This window comes from Clytia hemisphaerica, unplaced genomic scaffold, assembly GCF_902728285.1.
Source record: "Clytia hemisphaerica strain Z4C2 unplaced genomic scaffold, Clytia hemisphaerica genome assembly, whole genome shotgun sequence".
NCBI lineage: Eukaryota > Metazoa > Cnidaria > Hydrozoa > Leptothecata > Clytiidae > Clytia > Clytia hemisphaerica.
In genome coordinates this window covers 1200449-1210001 of record NW_027103699.1, presented here as the reverse complement: position 1 = coordinate 1210001, position 9553 = coordinate 1200449, and the positions used below count along the sequence as shown (strand labels likewise).

Below are 9553 nucleotides of genomic sequence, written 5' to 3'. Positions count from 1 at the left end.
TTTGCTATGAATTTAGATAATAATAGACTTAGACAGCAAGTTCCTCTTATACCTGAGTGAAGATAAGATCATTGTCATAGATGCTACGATCTATGAGAAGTACAATTGGGAAAGGATATGTCCAATGGAGCTCAAATGTCTGGCATACGCTGCTGCTCACACCTTTCCTTCAAAGACGAAAGCATAATCTGATGACCACAGCACACTTGAACGACACAAAATGAACGTAGACAAACTCAGGAGATCTATTGTGCAGCTGAGCTATTGTGCAGCTCTATAATGAGCTGAATAGAGGAAGGAATGGGCCTCTCACCTTCAGGAGATGAAAAGTCTGGAAACTTCTCAAAGAATGATATGGTTCTTTAGATCCTTACGATCTAGCAAGGAGGCGTGAAAACATCGTGTGGAAGATTTGAGTGAAGACACATCAAATCAGAACAATTGAAAGGTCCATTAAAGAGATCTGAAGCAAAAGTAACCTATCTTCGAACTGGGTTACAACATAAGTTGGCGCCCCAAAATGGCATACCAAAATGGCACCCAAATGGTATACCAAATGGCACACCAAATGGCATAGCGAATTACAGGGCGTTTATTAGCGGCTAGTTCGAAACGCAGGTCACAGGTCAACAGGTCATAGCTCTAATTACTGTAAAATACGAAAGAAAATGTTTGAAAAACACTTGTTATTGTCAAAAATATCATACTGAAGGTATTTTATTGATCTAGAACCTTTTTATTAAAGGTCAAAATACATCCACATCATAGCTGTCAACTCTCCCGCATTGAGCGGGAGACTCCCGCATGCCAACGATTTCTCCCGCATAAAAAAATTTCGCCAAATCTCCCGCATCTCCCGCATTTCCAAAAATTTTTTGATTTCCTGAAAAAAAATTCCTGATTTTGGAAAACCGGGACGAAAAATTCTTTGATTTCCCTGATTTTCCGAAAAAAAATTCCGAGAAAATCGAATTTGGCGGGAAAATTTCCCCGAATTCCCGATTTCAAGCTCTCCCGCATTTTGGTGAGGCGAAGTTGACAGCTATGCCACATGCTTCCCACATGCTTTTGCATTCTGTGCCGTGTATAACACGGACCTAATAATACTTGTATTATAAAACAATATATGTAACATACATATAACATTAAAAGGATAACTGATATTACATGTGTGATATAGGTGTAAATTACTGACAACATTTGTGAGCAATACAGTTAGCGACCATGTTGTAAGGCATGGAGTTCTCCCGACAGAGCAGCGTGCCATGAAGAAGGGAGTTTGGGGGACGTTTGATTGTCTCATGGTCGACGAAGTGATCACCCAGTGGGGAAAGATGTCTCACAAGCATCTTGTAACTGCTTGGGTTGATTACCAGAAAGTCTTTGATTCGATCCCTCATGAACTGATCACTTGGAATCCCGGGGGGGGGGGGCGCTCAAGGTAAATGACCTACCAGACGTTCGGCCCTTAAGGGTAGGTTTTTCATAGTTCAGCTAGTGCACTGTAAGGGTAGGAAATTACAAAATTGCACTGAACTGCACTGTAAGGGGTAGGAAATTGTGATAAAAGGCCAATTTTTTGGTAAAATTGGTCAATTTTGGAGGAAAAATTCCACATTTTCTTGGAAAATTGCAAAAATTTTCGCCCTTACGGCCGAGAAATTTTTAAAAAGTGCACTGTAAGGGGATGATTTTTCATGGAAAATTACTGCACTGTAAGGGTCCGATTTTAGAAGCCAAATTTTGGGCTGAACGTATGGTCGTTTTCAGATCGAGTCCCCCCCCCGGGCTTGGAATCAATAAGCACATTTGAGATATGATAGTTGCGCTCATGCCTCTCCATACGCACCCCGGGTGGCTTGGTAGAAACAGATCCCATTATCTTGCTAAGGGGTGTATTTCAGGGAGATACATTGAGTGTCCTCTTGTTCTGTCTTGCAATGTTCTGATAAGCCACGCCCTCAAGACGGAGCACAAAGTGCTTGGGGTCACCGTGATGTAATCTCAAATCATTTGTACTATGTAGACGATCTAAAAGTCTAGGCACATACTCAAAGGATTCTTGACTGAATGCTTGCAACTGTCAACCAAGTCTCAACGAGTATCAGCATGGCTCTTAGTCTGAGTAAGTGTGGCATAAGTGACTACACCCTCGTTTTTGCCTAGTTTTTAAATATTTTTTAAAAGTAATGTTTTAGCATCTAGGCCATAACTTTTGATCTACTTGACGAAATTTGACAAATGACTCCTCAAAGTTTATCCTTCCTCTTTGCAATGCGAAAAATTTGATTCTTTAATAATTGATAGAGGTGATGGCTTCTTCATAAAGCAAAAGACAAAAATATATTTTTTGAGTCCGGCATGCAGGAATAGTGTCAGGACCTACAGGCGACCTAGTAGGGCTGGGTATGGGTGTGGTTTGGGTGTGGTTATGTATCAAATTGGTAGGATTTGGGTTATTATCAGTTAGGGTTAGGGTTGGCGCTCGAAACAAGCACTCTTTTGCGATTTTCTCTTAATATAGTATTAATATAGTAGTTTGTGCAATATAAATAACCGTTAGACACTGCGATCTTTAGAGTAATGTCTAAAAATCAGGGAAATCCAAAATTAGTTTTTGTAATAAGTGCTGTTTAGTTTCCTAAAAGAACCCCATTCTTTGGTTCAATAAAAGCCCTTATGTGTATAATTTGAACACAAAAAGTTGTTTTAACGAAGGTTCCTCAAAATCGGGTAATTTTGGAAATGTTTGATTTAGATCCCTCAAAATCCCCCCCCCATATCCCGCGTAAGATCCCTCAAAATTGGAATCGGAATAATACCTGATTATGAAGGAATAGAGCTCTGAAATTTTCTCTGAATATCCGGCTTATTGTTTTGTATCGGATAAAGTAAAAATTCTATCACTTTTTTTATTTTTCTTCACAACAAAAATTTAACATTTTTTGAATCCGATAATTCCAATAAAAGATCGCTGTGAGAAACGATCTTCTGACATGAATCCGTGGCGCAGTGATTAAAGGCGTTGGGTTCCTGATCAGTGGAACTTTGCATTTAGTGGGTTCGAATCCCATCGGTGACGATCTATCGGTAAGTCATTCAATCAGTTGAAAAACATAAAAAACTCACAAATTCCCAGAAAGTCAGAAAAACTATGAACAAGAGACTAGGAAGTACCGTGAGTGGTCCTAAATCCGACAGCCCTTCCTAATAGACCTTTTCGCCTTTCCATCCGCCATCTTGAATTGTATGCAAAAATAGAGAAACGAAAAAGCCGTGGTTGGATTTAGTTGGAAAATATGCAAAACATATGCAAGTTTACACAAAAATTAAAAAGACAACAAAGCATCTTATAAAGAAATATTATAATCATTAGAACAATGAAAGATGAAATTTCTTAATCCAAAAAGAAATATTTACAAAACAACAAAAGCCTTTTAGAAATTTGTTTTTAAAGACATAGCATATTCTGTTTTCATGCCATTAAAAAATTCCACGAAGACGGAGTACACACATCAAACTTTCAAAACACACAAACTGAAAGCAGTAATTATGACGTCACACATTATCAATGTTTTGATTTGATCATTTGGCAGCTCTATTCCCAGGAGAATAATTTACCGTCAGCCGAATAAGGATTGTTTTTTACCTTCGCTGGTGATTTTTCAGTTTGTGTATATGTCTAATTAGGAATACTAGTAAAAGTAAGAAAAATATTCCTAATTTGGCTAAAGGTACTGACTGACTAACTGCTTGAGATCTTCAACGATCTTCACTAGCTATATTATATTTTTCATCAAAAACATAAAATATCCTAGAAATTATATGCAAAACAAAAAAGGGTGCAAGAACATGCTATATTACGATGTGCACAAAAATAAAGGGTACAAAATTTAGGGGTGCTAAAATAAAATGGCACAAAAAATTAACGGCATTTCAATCATCAAATCAAGGTATCAAAAAATATATCAAAAAATATAAGCCTCAAAATGCCTCATTGATAAAAAAAACTGGCTCTATCAGGTTGCCTTCATTGCAAAGAAAGTCGACAATTGTAATCTTACCATAAACTGATAAATCAGAACAATTCACCTTTCTATTCCTGTGAAAAAATAATGACAAAATGAATAATAGTTGAAGTTAAAATCGTTGAAGATCTCAACCGAACAAACCATCTACCGAACCATCAATATCCAACGTTACACCAATAACAAAATATTCATTTCTTAATATCCAAGGCTTGTGCCCACAAACAAAACCGTCATCAGTTCCATACCTACGTGACATTCTACATACTGACAATCAAATATTTTTAGGTATAACTGAAACTTGGTTGTCGAAACATCACAATAAAGCTGAGCTTGAGATACAAGGTTATAGAATTTTTAGAAAGGATCGAAATCGACCAAAAGCCAAACATGGTAGATACAGTGGCGGTGTTGCATTATACATTCGTGAAGATGTTGCCCCTTTTTTCACTCCACTACTGGAATTCTCAAATGGAGTCAACGAAGCCCTTTTACTCTACTCTAAACAATTCAATATTGTTCTTGGCATTGTTTACAGGCAACCAACAAATAAACTCCATAAATCGGACGCCCCAGAATTTATCCAATTGATTTCTTCTACAATATCAAAAATTGAATCACTTCAAGATTACACCCCAGACATTGTAATCTGCGGTGATTTCAACATCCCTCATACCTTAAGCAATGACAGATACACCCCAACTGAAAATTGCAATAAACAACTTTTAAATGCTTTACAAGATTTCATGATACACCTAAACCTGAATCAATCCATTCACAAAGAAACTCATTCAGATGGAAATATTTTAGACTTTCTATTGACAAACAATCATGAAATGATATTTGATTATGATGTTATTCCTACAGTCCATTCAGATCATCACTTAATAGACATTTTAACACATTTGACTTTTACTGAAACAAGAAAGGTTGAAAACAAAAAAACTTTGAACAGCAAATTCGATAATTTTAATTTTCTTAACATAAACATAAATTGGGAAGCCATAAACAAAGATTTACAATGTATTGACTGGCGTAAGACTTTGCACTCAACCTCAGACCCAGAGAAACAATACAAAACTTTTATTGATAAGTGTATATCAGTTATTTCAGCAAACAAAGTACCAGCTCGAAAACCAAAACATTCTTATAAAATAATCCCAAGAGACAGACGTGTTTTAATGCGTAATAGATCAAAATTAAAAAAAAAGCATCGAACGAACAAAACCGCACAGAAACTTATCGATATTGAACTCAAGCTTCAACAGTCACACATAAATGAAAGACAAAAGCAAGAACTTGATGCTACTTCAAAAATTAAATCTAATCCTAAATATTTCTATGCCTATGCAAAGAAGTTTTCAAAGCATAAACCCAAGGTTGGACCCTTAATAGATCCGTCAACAAATGAACTTACAAATGACAGTAAACGTATGGCTAACATACTTCAGAACCAATACAGTTCTGTCTTTACTCAACCATTGGAGAGATACGACCTGAATGAAAATGACAGCAACACTTCTCAACTATGTGATATAGACCTCACAGAAGCTGATTTTATCAACGAAATCAACACCCTATCTTCAAACTCTGCCCCTGGACCTGATGGTTTCCCTGCCATCCTGCTCAAAAAAGCCAGACAACAACTTGCAACTCCTCTTTGTCTTATCTGGAGAAATATTCTAGACAAAAGTCAAACTCCCCATCTACTGAAATCAAGCTACATCACACCAATCTTCAAAAAAGGCAATCAAGGTTTACCAGAAAACTATAGACCAGTCGCTTTAACTTCGAATGTCTCAAAAATTTTCGAAAAAATTGTCAGAAGTAAGATACAAAAACATCTTGAAGACAACAATCTTTTTAATTGCAACCAACATGGTTTCAGATCTGGTAGATCCTGCCTGAGCCAACTTCTCTCTCACACAGAACAACTTATCCACCATATAGAAAACGGCAATAATGTGGACGTGATCTACCTTGACTTTAGCAAGGCTTTCGACAGAGTCGACCATACCATTCTTCTGAACAAAATTAAAACCAATGGCATCAAAGGCAAACTGCTTGCTTGGATCAAATCCTTTCTAACAGGTAGAACGCAACAAGTCTCTGTTGACTACACACTATCAGAAAGGTCAGAAGTCATCTCTGGTGTTCCCCAAGGATCTGTGCTTGGACCACTACTGTTTCTGATAATGATACAAGACATTGACAAAAAGATATTACACTCTTTCTTATCATCATTTGCTGATGATACAAATCAAAAACCATGCTGATATCATTCAGCTCCAAGATGACATGAACGCAGTCTATGAGTGGACTGGCAGTCGAGTACTGAGCGATCTTTTCAAGTCATCTCTATACAAAAAAGAAAAGCAAAAAGACCTATTGAATGAGAACATCATAATGTTCCACCGCAGAGTAACTTGTGTTTTGAATCTATCAAAGCAATTAAAACACTAGAAATCTTCAAATCCCACGATAACCAAAAACTCGAGAACACGCAAGCAAATTGATTTTGCAACGGTATAAATTGAAACTTGAAAATGTTATTAACACTTAGTTAATTGGCATAATTAGTGAGATTAGATATAATTTGATCATTTTTCCGATTTCATTTTTAGGGTCTGTCTTCTTTGGAATCAAGATGGAGCAAGAAACGAAGACTTTTTATAAGAACAAAAAAACTCATCAAGCATTTGCTTTGCATTTGTTTTTTTTTACCAAAGCTGTGAAGATCACATATCAGAAGGATAAGCGAGCAATAGAAGAACATAATAATCTGCACAACACTCTTGTATCACAGAACCCGGTGGGACAGCGGGAAATTTCTATTGCAAAATATCTTAACGGGGAAGAAAATTTGGGGTTTTAAATGGTCGGGGAAAGATTGCGACGACGTGTACTTTTGTTAACTCTTCGAAATTTTCATCATTTCCCCCCAAATTTTTCAAGTTTAGCCCCTTTGGAAAGTTCTATCGGCTATCTGAGCCCCTCAGAATGACTTAATTACTCAATAATATGGAGTTTTTCTCTCCCCAATTCATAAACGGATGATATACACTGTCCCGGGACATTTACTAACACGCATAGACGTACATTTTCTATATTTCATATATAATAGAACACCCCTTTCTCAGTGACCCAGTGAAGCTTTGAAACCCACCGGGTCTTAATATAGGATCTCCAAAGCTCACTAAGTGATAACCTTTAATTTCCTCTGGTAGGGAAAAATTGACTTTCAACTAATATTCAAGAATTCTTAAAAAAACTGAGATTGACCGGGGTAAGACGGTAAGACCATAAATAAGATCTTTGATTTGGGTTCTATGCAATTTCTTTCACCGGGTAATTCATCATTGAGTGGAGCTGACCGGGTCACTGATATGGGGGTGTAATAAAAGAATTTGTATATATAATCTCCGTGGATACAATCGGGTGCATAGTTCTTCGCGCTTCAATGGTGAACAAACGATTTTTCTGTCGTGTTTTAGTCAAGTTGACAATTAAGAGTCATGTCTACCTGAGAACGATCTCGATTATCGGTTTACCCAGTGGTCCCTATAAAAGGCAACGGGTGAATTAAAAGAAATTGTCATGAAACTAATTTTGCGGTATATTCAGGGCTTCATTAGATTATTGAGCTTATCTTTAGATAGAAGTCAACGACCTTAAATAGGGGTGTATGACAAAATTATTTTACTAGAAGAAAAGATACATATTAAAATGGTATAAAGGATGACGATAAAACCAGGTGGAACATTCGAGAACGAAATACCTTTTCCTAATTAATGTTGTATGTGCAATATGACGATGCGTTGACTTCTCGATCCGGGATACTTGATAGCTGTACCATTATTCGGCAAGTCCATTTGGAATATCTAGAAAGAAAAGCAATATATTCAAATTATTTTAATCTTCAACTGGCAAAATCTTAATACCGATCAAATATGAAACAGTTGACACACAACAGCGTTTCAAAACCTTTCTAACATTTTTAAATGTCCATCATGTGGCGTTAGAAGATCTTTACAGTCCCCAAACCGGTGAAATTCTGTACTCAAATACCTTACGTATCTGCCGCTTTAGGTGGATTAAACTTCGCGTGGAGTAATTGAAAATGGCATCGACCTCTTACTTCGCGTGGAGTAATTGAAAATGGCATCGACCTCTAACGTTAGAGGTCGATGAAAATGGTAAATTCGTAATTTTCATGAGTTTTGGCCCTTTTCGCAAAACTTAGTTCTTGCTATAAATTGAAAATCCGTTAAAACTAAAGGAATTTGGTAAAATCTAGTGAAAAAGAGGCTGCTTCGCAACGAATTTTTTAAAATTCTCAATTCTCTAAAAAAAAGTACATGCGAAAATTAATCGACTTAGGGTAATAATAGCGGTATTCTAAGTCGCGTCATTAAGACAAAAGTGACGAGAAAGTAAAAAATCCCACTCGCACAAAGACAGAGATGTAATGTGTATTCCGACAAGGACATGATGTGTATCGAGTGTATTTCCTTCGTTGTGAGACAGGGAGATAGGAAAGCAAAACATCACTCGCACACTCGCATGAGAGAGGGATATGTAATATGGTATATTTCCTTTGTTGTGACACAGGGAGGTGCGAGAGGCGGGAGAGCTAAAATACCACTCGCGTGATACAGGGATAATACGTATCTGATAAAATAATATTTCTTCCCACTATTTTACCGAGCTTTTTACGTTGCCTTAATATACATTAATGCTTGTGAGAAAGCATAAAAAAGCAAGCTTTTATCCCCTATTGATCGTGATATAAAGAGGGCCTTAGATAATATCCTTGAACTCATTCGCATGTCAATGACCTTCTTAAAGTAACTCTCACAGGAATCTGCAAAGACGTCATCCTAATAGACGTAATAAAAAACTTACCATTGTTGAAAGAATAACTTTTCGTAATCACTTGGGAATATAATTACTACTTGCATCGTGTTTACGTCATATTTCTCATCTCTTCACTTTTTCTACCGTGTAGGAGTGCCAAACATGAGATTTCTATAAGGAAATTTGAAAAACTTCACCGCAGAAATATTTTCAATATTTTGCTCAATTTTTCGACTGCAAGTTGTGGGGTAGCAGAAATATGTATCAATGTGTTCCTTATAAGAGCCGCTAAACGAATATCGTATTTTTGTTTTCACCACGACGTGTTATTGAACGTTTTGAGTACTTTTTGTTTTAAGCCTTTGATCTTTCTTTTTTTTCTTTTGTTTAGAGTGGCGCTAAATGATGCGATTACTCATTTTTTTGTCGTTTAAAATATGACAGTGTGCTCGACTGACTGGATTGAATAACATGAAATTGAATGGACTTAAATTTGAACATCTCAATTATGGTAGAAATGAAGAACTTAAAGAACTCTCCAAATACTTCTCTGATACCCAAAAGGTGATAGAGACCAAGACTACAGTCAAAGACCTTGGGATCACTTTAGATGTGGGTATGACATATGACAATCATATAGAAAATGTAATCGACAAGGTCAAAGGTAT

At 36.6% G+C, this 9553-nt stretch overlaps 1 long non-coding RNA gene across 1 annotated transcript; it reads right to left on the bottom strand.

Moving 5' to 3' along the window:
- Nucleotides 1-7104: 7104 nt before the first annotated feature.
- Nucleotides 7105-8454, bottom strand: LOC136803971 (uncharacterized). Its single transcript, XR_010846223.1, has 2 exons — nucleotides 7807-8454; nucleotides 7105-7589 (listed from the first exon to the last, which is right to left on the bottom strand). It is a non-coding gene; the product is annotated as an uncharacterized lncRNA (long non-coding RNA).
- Between the last annotated feature and the right edge of the window lie 1099 nt (nucleotides 8455-9553).